The sequence below is a fragment of the Chionomys nivalis genome, chromosome 23 (genome assembly GCF_950005125.1).
Source record: "Chionomys nivalis chromosome 23, mChiNiv1.1, whole genome shotgun sequence".
In the NCBI taxonomy this organism is placed as follows: Eukaryota; Metazoa; Chordata; class Mammalia; order Rodentia; family Cricetidae; genus Chionomys; species Chionomys nivalis.
This window is the reverse complement of record NC_080108.1, coordinates 47,794,042-47,806,907: the sequence shown is the minus strand read 5'-3', so window position 1 is coordinate 47,806,907 and position 12,866 is coordinate 47,794,042. Positions and strand designations below refer to the sequence as shown.

The 12,866-nt window shown below is 42.5% G+C and overlaps 1 pseudogene; it reads right to left on the bottom strand.

The window, feature by feature from the left end:
- Window positions 1–9,403: 9,403 nt before the first annotated feature.
- Window positions 9,404–10,879, bottom strand: LOC130865172 (uncharacterized; annotated as a pseudogene).
- Window positions 10,880–12,866: the final 1,987 nt, after the last annotated feature.

Sequence of the window (12,866 nt, the reverse complement as noted above, 5' to 3'; positions counted from 1 at the left end):
CATATGGGTACAGGAGATCACTTCCTACGTTTATCCCCAGCAGCACAGACATTAAGGGCAACATTGAATAAATGGGACCTCCTGAAACTGAGTAGCTTCTGTAAAGCAAAGGACACTGTCACTAAGACAAAAAGGCAACCCACTGACTGGGAGAAGATCTTCACCAACCCTGCAACAGACAAAGGTCTGATCACCAAAATATATAAAGAACTCAAGAAACTAAACTTTAAAATGCTAATGAACCCAATAAAAAAATGGGGCACTGATCTGAACAGAGAATTCTCAACAGAAGAAATTCAAATGGCCAAAAGACACCTAAGGTCATGCTCAACCTCCTTAGCGATAAGGGAAATGCAAATTAAAACAACTTTGAGATACCATCTTACACCTGTCAGAATGGCTAAAATCAAGAACACCAATGATAGCCTTTGCTGGAGAGGTTGTGGAGAACGAGGCACACTCATTCATTGCTGGTGGGAATGCAAACTTGTGCAACCACTTTGGAAATCAGTGTGGCGATTTCTCAGGAAATTTGGGATCAACCTACCCCAAGATCCAGTAATACCACTATTGGGAATATACCCAAGAGATGCCACATCAAATGACAAAAGTATCTGTTCAACTATGTTCATAGCAGCATTGTTTGTAATAGCCAAAACCTGGAAACAACCTAGATGCCCTTCAATGGAGGAATGGATAAAGAAAGTGTGGAATATATACATATTAGAGTACTACTCAGCAGTAAAAAACAATGACTTCTCGAATTTTGCGTGCAAATGGATGGAAATAGAAAACACTATCCTGAGTGAGGTATCCCAGACCCAAAAAGAGGAACATGGGATGTACTCACTCATAATCGGTTTCTAGCCATAAATAAAAGACATTAAGCATATAATGTGTGATCCTATAGAAGTTAAATAAGAAAGTGAACCCAAAGAAAATCATATAGTCATCCGCATGGAGAGGGGGAAGTAGACAAGATTGCAGGGCAAAAACTGGGAACTTGCGGGTGAGGTGGCACGGGGCAAAGGGGAAATGGGATGAGAAATATGAGAAGGGGAGGATGGGAGGAGCTCGGGGGATTGGGATGGTTGGGATATAGGAAGGATGGATACGGGAGCAGCGAAGTATATATCCTATCTAAGGGAGCCATCTTAGGGCTGGCAAGAGACTTGACTCTAGAGGGGTTCGCAGGTGTCCAGGAATATGTCCCCAGCTGGTACCTTGGGCAACTAAGGAGAGGGAACCTGAAATGACCCTATCCTATACTGATGAATTTCTTGCATATCACCTTAGAACCTTCATCTGGCGATGGATCGAGGTAGAGACAGATTCTCAATTTGGAGCAACGGTCTGAGCTCTTAAGGTCCAAATGAGGAGCAGAAGGAGGGAGAACAAGAGCAAAAAATCAGGACCACGAGGGATGCACCCACCCACTGTGACAGTGGAACTGATTTATTAGGAGCCCACCAAGGCCAGCTGGTCTGGGACTGAATAAGCATGGGTTGATTCCGGACTCTCTGAGCATGGCGGTCAATGAAGACTGATGAGAAGCCAAGGACAATGGCACTAGGTTTCAATCCTAATACATGAACTGGCTTTGTGGGAGCTTAGCCTGTTTAGAAGCTCACCTTCCTGGACGTAGATAGAAGACCTTCGTCTTCCCGCAGGGCAGAGAATTTGGACTGCTCTTCAGTATCGAGAGGGAGGGGGAATGGTGTGGGGGGAGGAGAAGAGGAGTGGGGATAGGGGGAGGGGAGTGGGGGGAGGGGGCAATATTTGGGAGGAGGGGAGGGAAATGGGAAACGGGGAGCAGGTGGAAATTTTAATTAAAAAAGAATAAAAAAAAAAAAAAAAAAAAAGATAAAGATCAATCCAATTATATAATTTTTGAATCAGTATTAAAATTCAAATAACAATAAGGCATGATGTTTGTGCTTATATTGACTTTTGCTCATTTAAGCAACCGAATAATTTACAGATGTAATTATCAAGTATAGAAAGGAGAAAAGTTCAAAGAAACAAACCTTGGGTGTCTTTTTAATATAATAACAAAGCAGCTAGCATTTCCTTCATGGCTGGGTGGGTCTGAATACCTTAATAGGCTAGGACACTCATGCATTCTGGCCCAGTCAAGCTGCTCTGTTAAAAGCCACTCAAGTGTATCCCTTGGTGCTAGAGATGGAGCCAAAATTGTTCTTTTAGCTGTGACCTTTGGAAAAGAAAACCTTTGTGTTGGTGGCAATGGGGGAAATGAAGGATTATTCTAATTCCCACTTATTAAAATCACAATGCTGCCATTCCCAGGGAAGGAGAAAGTGGAGAGGACACTCTGTGGTGTTTTCTTGTTTGTGTATGAGAGCCTAATTCTATTTGGTGAATAATAATGGGCACAATTAACCAATTTGGGTACTGAGTACTTGTGTCATAAACTGAGCTGCAAAAAGCTCTGGGAATTCAGTATCTGACAACCATTTCAGAAAGAAAAATGCTCTTGTAAGGCAGTGTTTGGTTGCCTAACATTTTTTAAACTCAGCTTGAAAATCAAACTAAGTCGAGGGCTTTTGGCTGTCACTGATAAAGCACTTGCTTTCTGTTTGTTGTTTTTTTTTTTTTAAATGCTTTTTTTTTAACACTAGAAGTGCATTCATTGAAGATTGCTGGTGTGGTTTCACAGTTAACTCACAGTTTACCACACATTGTTATGTCCATTGAAATTCCAAATGCAAGTCTGTGCTTGCTTTTTATATCTTACTGAAATCACATTGCTTAGGGAAAGCAATTTTGGCACCAAAATTAAGCTATGGTACACCACATGAAATGTGAATTTGCATCTATTAACTTTCCACAGATACAGTGTCACAGTCTATGATCAGTCTTGAGAGACAGAAGGAGTCAAACACAGACTTGAATCCTTCCTAATGTATTGTTGAGCTTTCAAATGCATTGGTATACAGATTCCAGAATTAGGATGGGAATATCGGATAGGAGAGGAAGTCTCCGGCTTTGGTGTCTGAGGAATACAGGCTGGTTAGCTGGCATATTTACAAAGTTCTGTATAAGAGGAAAAAACAGTGTCAAAATAAAATGTAATGTATAGCTCTCTGACAGTGTGCTGTTTCTGAGAGACATAAGGAGGAGAGCTGAAGAGATTTAAATTTGTTACAGAGATTTTCGTTTTAATTGGTCAAGCACAGAGTGCCATACTTTCTTGATTTTTACTGCGTGAAGTATCCTGTGCACACCATGATGAGTGTCATGTCTGAACAGCAGACAAGGTCATGCAAACATTCACACAGGCAGTCCGAACATGATGGTCCACATCAGCTGGCTCTGCTGTTACTAGTCTGTAGAAGAGGACTTATTTCCTAATGCAATCATAAAAGCAAAGATTCAAACTTAAAAACAAAGAGATGGGGAAAAAGGCACACACCCTCCAAGGAGGTATTGTTTCTTATTTTTCCCCATGTGTGGGATTAGAGAAGTAACCAAGAAGGATCATAAACCCAAGAATGTTATGTTGTAATATGGTTTCATTCTTTGGAATCTTGGAAGACATATGACAAAATGAATTGCTTTAACAAACATCCATGGCTACTAACTCTGAAAGACCAACATAAATCCAGACACCCTTCAGGAAGAGTAGAGCCAAAAATCTAGGTTAGCCGGTTCAGTGTCTTTGTTCCAGGAACTGGCTGACCACAAAATTAGATTATAATCTTGAGAACAATCTTGAGAAAAGCAGAGTTACCCCCTTGTGATTATCACTGGTATTTTTCAGAATCTTCCAATGATGCCCTTCCTACCCCCTTTGGGTTGTGGTTTCTTCCCTTAAATACCCCTTCTCCCAGCTACTCGGGGTCGAACTCCTCTACCCCTGTGTGTGATATGAGTCTTTGCCCCAGCACATTGGTTCCTGTCAATAAACCTTGTGTGATTACAACAAGGACGGTCTCTCGTGAGTACTTGGGGGGTCATGTTATCCTGAGACTTGAGTGAGCATCTCCCAACTCCAGGGGTCTTTTAACTCTATTGATAAAAATGAATGAGAGAGAAAAGGAGAGTAGGGGAGAGAGAGGGAGAGAAAGAGAAAAAGAAGAAGAAGAAGAAGAAGAAGAAGAAGAAGAAGAAGAAGAGAGAGAGAGAGAGAGAGAGAGAGAGAGAGAGAGAATAGTGTGCTTTGGACTTAGTCATTACTCCTAGTAAATGAAAGGTATGCTGCAATTGTCTGTCCTGTCCCTTTAAGAGACAAACCCCACCTACTCCCCCTCTTCCACCAAGGCAAGTGGATCTTCTTTTTGCTTCCAGCCTGTGCTCTCTCTGCCCCCATCTCTCTCCAGAAGAGGAAGCAGGGGCCTCTTATCCTCTCCCCAATCCTCTCTCTCTTTTCCTTTCTGTTTCTCTCTCCCTCTGTTTCTCTCTCTCTGTTTCTCTCTCCCCCTCTGTTTCTCTCTCTCTCTCTCTCTCTCTCTCTCTCTCTCTCTCTCTCTCTTTCTCTCTCTCTCCGTTTTTCTCTGTGTGTGTGTGTGTTTCTCCCTTCCCTTTTACTGAATAAACTATATTCAAACTCACTCTGCATGGCATGCCTATCCATCTCTGTCTCTCATCCGCAATGGCTCCTCCTGCCCCCCAACTGGCTGTGGTCTCTCTCCCATCGCCTCCCACCTGCCTGGGACCCACAAAGGCCTGGGGTGGTGGGATTCAGCTGCCACTCATGGTCCATTGCTACCCTCCATGAGACCTGCACTGTTTTATCTAAACCATTACAGCATGAAAAGGGATTCAGACAATGGGTCATGAGTCAGACAGCAGGCCTGTATTTGGGAGGAAAGCCTGATGAGGTATTGTGCCCTGTCTGTGGAAACCCCAAAGACCATCAGGGAGACTGATTCACTGAAATGCAAAGGCAAGTGAAAGACTCCAGGTGTGGGGAAACTCTCACTCAAGTCTGTGGGTAACATGACCTCCCCAAGAGCTCATGAGAAGCCATCCTTGCTGCACCAGCACTGGGGCTGAAACTCAAATCCCATGCAGGGGAGGAGTTCAACCCTGAGTAGCTGGGAGAAGGGGTATTTAAAGGAAGAAACCACAACCCAAAAGGGGGTGGGAGGGTGTCATTGGAAAATTCAGAAAATACCAGTGATCATTGAAAAATTCTGGAAATACCAGTGATAATCACAAGGGAGTAACTCCCAGTTTCTCAAGATTATTCTCAAGATTATAATCTAACTTTACGGTCAGCTAATTCCTGGAACAGAGTCACTGAGCTGGCTAATCTAGATTTTTGGCTCTTCTCTTCCTGCTAAATTTTTGGCTCTATTTTTCCTGCTAGAGGGGTCTGGATTTATCCGGGTCTTTCATCTCCCCACTTTTTCTAGTACCTAGTTCTAATCATAGATTTCTTGACCTTGTAAAGCACTATATTGGTGGTGTAACATCAAAATCTGAGCAGCACTTAATCTTTCTCTAATGAAGGTAATTAGTTTATTTAATATACATGGGCCTATAATCAGTAGCAGAAGCAAGATTAGGAATGGTCCCATAAATGAAGATATCAGAGTAGTCATCCAAGGAGATCTATTAAACCAGCTCTCAAACCATCCCTGATGTGCTTCTCTGTCTCTTTGTCTTTTGTCTAACCTTTCTCTACGTTTACTCATGGAGTCTTTAATTACTCCTGAATGGTCCATATAGAAACAACATTCTTCTCTGAAAGCAGCACATAATCCCCAGTCTTTTAAAAATAACAAATCTAATCCCCTTCTATTCTGTAAGACCACTTCTTAGAGGGAAGTCAATGACTCTTTGAGCTTGGAAATAGATTGTTCTAGAGCCTTCAAATCTTTATCCATGGCTATTTTTAATTCATTAAAGTACTGAGGGGCCTATATTAGGGCAGCAGTACCTGTCCCAACACCAGCAGCTTCCCCGAGACCCAGGATTACTGCTAGTGTCAGAGAAATAGGTTCTCAGTGAAAGTGAGTTGGGTGCTTGTCAAACTCATCTTCAAGTGTGTTAGCTGGTTGATAAAAGACCCTAGGTACCAGTTGTACAAGCACATGGTAATCTTTGGTGTCATTAAAAACTGATGTCGCCAGCAAGGTGTCAGGCCTGTACTACAAGCCCACCATTTATCTAAACTGAGAACCAAGTACCTGGTGTCAGGAGTCTTAGGGCTCTTAAGAGTCTCATTACATAAATGTTTGTAGACAGCTGGTGGATTTCCCAGACATGTCCTTAAACCTGTAACCTCAGTAAGAGTCAGCCTATGATTAGTCCCCCAAACACAAGCCTCCTGACTGGTGGTATTGTTAAAAGCCTTAGATGATGGGATAATGATTGGTACTTGTGAGTTATTGTTTTTAGACAATTATATTGGTATCGATTCTTGTATATTGATACAAAGTTAAATTATATTGACTATTGTGTGCATGTATGCTTCTACCCCTCTTTAAAACACTTTTTATGTATTGATATATATATATATATATAGTATTGATATTTATTTATTTATTTACCATATTGGAGTGTACATTTCTACCTCTGATTAAGATACTTATATATTGTTTATGTATATATATATATATATATTTACCATATTGTAATGTATACTTGTACATTGTTTACATTTGGAGGTCATTGTCCTCATTTATTGCACAGTTGTTTATTGTCTTAGTCTTTAAGTTAGATAGGTATTGAGATATATAGATCAATAGTCATCTGTTTGTCATATTTATAATTAGACTAACCAGGTTCTTTAGATACATAGAGATCATATTCAGTATAGATAATCTTCAACCTCTTCAAAGAGTTGTAGAAAATGGCCTTTAATCTGACTCAGAGTTCCATGGTAGTGAGATACAATCACTCCTGGCAACACTGATCTATTCCCGAGAGAATGTTGAGCACCAAAGACATTCCACCTGGAGCCTTTCTTCTTGGCAGAACTGGCCTTTGGGCAAAGAAATGCCCATACATCAACCACTGACAGAGATACAGAGTATCCTTAAATGGATTAAACAGGATTGTCATACCCTGCCAAGATAGGGTTTTGAAAATTTTCTTGCCTTTGAAAATGGTGTGTCAGTTACGTTAGGGCTTAGCCAAAGTTGGTTGCTTCAACGCTGCAAATGTGACTTTGGGTGACTGCCCAGGTAGTCAGTTGTCTCTGTGACTTGTTGCATGTTTTGGAAGTTGTTTGATTGTACTTCCTAATTACTCAGGTAACATTATTTCCCTTCTCAGACTTTGATGGGGTTGAAGACTATATAAATGTAGTTACTTTCCTCTCATGACTTGGCCAAGTTATTTATTATACAAGACTTAAGCTAGTTAGAATAGGATATTTGTTCTTACTGTATAAAATTTCGTAGTAGGTTTAGAACTTTCTTACTTAAACAAAAGGGGGAGGTGCTGCGGGAGCTCCTTCTGCTCCTCCTGCCAATAGCCACGGAGATACCATCCCAATGAGGCATGGTCTCCCTCTCCTTAATCAGTAGCGGCAGCTCTCCTGTCTTGCTTCTGGCTCGGCTTCCGGCTACTAGACTCCTTTCCTGATCATGCAGAGGGCTGTTGTCTGGGACAGTGATCTGTAAGTTTTATCCCCTTTAAATAAGTAACCATTCTATTAACCATAATTCCAAAACTGGTTTGGGATTCTTTGTGACTTACACCTTCACCTAGATACTACAATTCCTTCATAATAAGGAGATCCTGATGCTAAGCAAAGCAAGCATGATTCTGTCATGTTTGATTCAGCATGAAGAATGTCCCTTCATGAGGTTAAGCCACAAGTTTGGCTTTCTGGGCCAACATCCCTTCAGGGAGGCTACTGGCCCAGATTACTTGCTTTCCGTCCACCACTGATGCCTCCCCCACCCCGCCCGCCATCCGCTTACCTTCAACTATGAAACTGGTGCCTTCCGTATACCAGCTCAGACTCTCAAGCCAAGGTTGATCCTTCAGATCATTTTGGGTACCAACTTCTTCTGCCAGATTATCAGCGCAGTGATGGGTAGGTGAGGAGTCATCAGTCTCGAGCAGTAGAGTGGCGGGACTGAGGACAGCAGGGGGAGCAAAGGTCACTCGTTCAGTCAACAAAAGGCTTTGATAATGTGTCATATGAGCTTTGGTCATCCATCAGTCAGGGGGCTGTTGGGTAATGCTTTCTAGAGCATGGGGTGCCACTACAGTTGTATTTTGTCCCAGAGTGAGCTTATCAGCATCTTTGATGAGCAGGGCTATGGCAGCAATAGCTTTCAGGCAAAAAGGCCATCCACTGGCAACAGAGTCTAATCTTTTGGATAGGTAAGCTACTGGCTACTTCCAAGGTCCCAAAGTCTAAATAAGAACTCCTCTGGTGACCCCTCCTCTCTCATCCACATAGAGAGTAAAAGTTTTGGTTAGATCAGGCAAGGCTAAGCCTGGGGCCATCAGTAGGGCCTTTTTAATTTCTTCAAAGGCTTTCTGGTGATCCCAGGTCCACACAAACACCCCTTCTTTGGTTAGAGGGTACAATGGGGCAGTTAGGGTCGCCAACCTGGGTATCCAGAGCCTGCAGAAGCCAGCAGTGCTCAAGAATTCTCTTACTTGCCTTTGTGTAGTTGGGGTGGGGATCTGAGTTACAGTCTTTTTCCTGGCTTCCATTAGCCACCCATCTTGGAGGGCATATCCCAAATAAGTAACCCCCGTCTGACACAGCTGAGCCTTTTTAGCTGAGGCTCGGTACCCCAACTCACCAAAATCCATTAGTAATTTTTCAGTTCCTTGTCTGCACTCAAGTTCAGTAGTTTCTGCCAAAAGCAAATTATCAACTTTCTGGAGCAAGGTTACCTGTGGGTTTTACTCATTCCGAAGGTGTCCAGGTCCTGGTGGAGGGCCTCATCAAAAAGAGTGGGAGAATTTTTGAACACTTGGGGTAGTCTTGTCCAGGTCAATTGAGCTACCACTCCAGTTTCCAGGTCTCTCCATTCAAAGACAAAAATAGGTTGGTTGGAATGATGTAACCTCAGGCAAAAGAAAATATCTTTTAGATCTAGAACAGTGTACTATTTCTTGTCTAATGGGAGTGATCTGAAAAGTTTGGATGGGTTGGGGACAGTTGGGTGTAAGCCGTGGACCTTCTTATTAACTTCCCTTAGGTATTGTACTGGTCTGTAGTCATTAGTGCCAGACTTTTTGACAGGCAAAAAGGGAGTGTTCCAGAGAGACTGGCAAGTCACCAAAATTACTTGTTGTATAAGCCTCTGGACATGAGGTCTAATTCCTTCTCTAGCCTCTCAGCTCACTGGGTACTGATGTACTCCTATGGGAGAGGTATCAGTCTTTAGTCCCACTACTACTGCTGGAACTCTCATTGCCATTCCCATACCCCCAGTCTCCGCCCAAGCCTTAGGAAATGTCACTAACCATTCCTTCGTATCAGGGGTCTTGCATGACTTGAGAGCTCATGTAGCTGATACTCTTCTTTGAGTCTCAGGGCCAATATAATGGAGGTGGGAGTCTCCCAAGTCACCTCTGGCCTGGTTCGAGTAAACTTAATCTGGGCCTTCAACTTTGTTAACAAGTCCCTTCCTAATAAAGGTGTGGGGCACTCAGGAATAATTAGGAAGGAATGAGTCACTTGTCCTCTCTCCAAATCTACAGTTTGTAAGGTGGTCCGTGGATATTTTTTCGGTCAAGTTGCTCCAATTAGTATAGTCTTTGTATTCCTTAGCTTCCCCAATGGTTGTTTCAGCACAGAGTGCTCAGCCCCTGTGTCCACTAGAAAATTCATAGGGGTCCTCTCCACAGTTAGGGTTACCCTAGGCTCTGGGAGGGTGTCTAAGCAGCATCCCCTTTAATCATACTCTTCTAGGGCCAGTACCTTAGAGACCCTTCCTTTCTTCTTTGGGCATTCTCTTGCCCATTATCCTTTTTCTTTGCAATAAGCACATTGGTCTTTGTCCAAGGGGCACCTCTGCCTGTCTTCACTCATCTTTGGTCTTCTGTTACCCAGGTTCCCTATCTGTCTAGGTCCTGTCTTTCCTTTCTCTCCTACCACTGCAGCCAAAATTTTAGTCAAACTTCTCTCTTGTCTATGATCCCCCTGGTCCTCTCTTCTGCTTCCCACATCTCTCTCTCACTTCTCTTCCTCAGTCTCTAGCTTATGAAACACTTTCTCTGCTTCCTTAACCAAATCCTGCAAGGTATAATCCTGCAACCCTTCTAACCACTGTAACTTTTTCTTAATATCTGATACTGACTGTCCTCAAATGGAGTATAATGCCTGTAAGCCTCCATTAAACTTTCAAGAAACACAGATGGCGGTACAATGGACCCCTGAAGAACCTCTCTTGCCTTGGCCAAATTAGTGGGGCATTTTGCGGCCTGCCACGAGAGCCTATCGGTAGGCGGTCAGCTGCTCCCTACCTGCTGCTGTATTGAAGTCCCAATTAGGTCGGCTAAGGGGAAACTTGGCATCTATTCCATTTGGAAGATTGGTTGGTGCCCCATTTGCTTCAGGAACATTTTTCCAGGCCTCCAACAGGATCCACTCTTTCTCTTCAGTAGTGAAGAGGACCCGTAGAAGCTACCCACAGTCATCCCAGTTGGGTTGGTGGGAAAACATCAAAGACTCCAACAATCCTGTCAGGCTGGTGGGGTTCTCTAAAAAGGAAGGGTGATTAGTCTTCCAATTGTAAAGATCAGCAGAGAAAAATGGCCAATACTGGAGGGCTTGGAGGTGGGGTGGGTCCACTGGGAGCCCATAGATGCGCAGTGGCAATGCCATTGTTGAATCTGGTCCTCTGGGACCCTGTGCAAGACTCTGAGCATGTCGACTTCGTGTGTTCACTGCAGGCCCTCCCCCATTGTCACTGCTAGCACCAGGATCAGGCATCTGAGGCCATAGGTAAGGGGGTGGTGGAGGGCTCAGCCATTCATGTGGTTCCTCAATCTCGGGATAGATTTTAGGAGCCAAAGGTTGGTTTTTGGGAGAACTCTAGGGCTTTGAAGCTACAGGTTTTGGTTGGCGCTCTGACTCTCAGAGAGCCAGGGCTCAGGAGGCTGGCTTCCATCCATACTCACAGGGCTTAACCCAAGGTAAGGGATCCTGGACCAAATCTTGCCATACAGTAATTTATGGTTGTTGATCGGGATGGGATCCTGGTCCTTCCTGAAAAACAATAGCTTTAACTTCAAAAATAATGTTTAAATCAAAGGTGCCCTCTAGAGGCCAGCCAACATCAAGCACCAGCCACACTGCGTAGCGAAACGTCTTCCATGGCCCTTTCTTAATCTCAACCAACTCTGACTTCAGTCCAATGATACAGAGTCAAACTCAGAGGAGTCATCACAGTCTGCCCCATCGCCAAAGTTACAAGTAAGACAAAATGAAGACACACAAACAAAGGCTACCAAATGTCTGTCTCCATCTAGACAGACAAAACTACTCCAGAAATACAGATGGCTGGGAGGGTATATAGTTCCTTCTAGGAGAATTTCCTTATCCTTACCAGCACTCAGCAGGGAATCTCTCAGGCATCCCTGCAGTCCCTTGTCCCCTCCAGTGTGGTCTTTCACAAGGTTCGTTACAAGTACAAGTTGACAGTGACCTTGCCAGCACAGCAGCAGGGGGAGGTATCCCACCCTTCTGGAGAATACTATTTAAAAGGAAAACCAGAAAAGTTACATTAGCAGGGTTTGGGGTGATAGTTTCAAACCTGATAGGCTGACATTTGTCTAGGGATGTCCTGGTGAAAAACAGTGGGTCTTTGTTGGCAGGTGATCCCATCTACAATGGTTGGAATGTTAGGAATTTCCTTTGGATGGTCTATTCCTGATTGGTGCCTGGGTGGTGTCAGTTTATGGTCTTTCTTGCAACCAGGTATTGCCTTAGGAAAAACTTAAAGGACACTAAAAAAGAAATCCCACACTAGCACAGAATTTAATATAATAAAATGTTATTTATTTATGGGTAGACTCACAGATCACTGTCCTCTGCTTGAACTGGTAACTGCAACTGAATCCCACAGCCAGAAGAGAGGATGGACACATGCTTTACATTGTATATATAGTATAAGAGGCCACACCCAAGTGGGCAGGTAACTTAAAGGCGATTGGTGGTAAGAATTCCTACAGCACCTCCCCCTTTTGTTTAAATAAGAAAGTTTTAAACCTATTACAAAGTTATATACAATAAGAACAAATATCAGGTATAAAAATTAGAATTACAGCCAGCAAAAATTATATCAATCAAGAAACATGTGATAAATATTTCAACAATTTTCCTATCCTATATGTATAATCTGATTAGTCTAACTATAAGTATGACAAACATGGATGATTATTGACCTATAATTCTTAATACCTATATAACTTAAAGACTAAGACTTTATATTAGAATATTAAACAATCTTTAAACAACTGTGCAACAAATGAGGACAATGATCTTAAAATATAAGCAATGTATAAGTATCTTGATCGGAGGTAGAAATGTATAATGCAATATGATAAATATATCATAAAGTTGTATCAATATACAAAATGTCTTACGCAGAAGCATGCATGCACGCATACATGCATACAATATGACAAAATAACTTTGCCTAGGTATACAAATATTGTGGATGAAAATAGGAACATATTCAATACAATTTAAGCTTGTATCAATATAGAAGAATCTATACCAATGCAAATTGCCTAAGAATAATATAAGTATTCACTCTTTTACTCACTATTATTATTAGTGAGAGTAATCTCACACTAATCCATTATCCCATCCAGTTTCCCCCTTTTTTTCCCTCAAAGAGATCCCTGATCCTACATAATTTCCAACCAACCCTATAGCAATTATAATCAACCCCTAAATAATGTCCCTAACCATG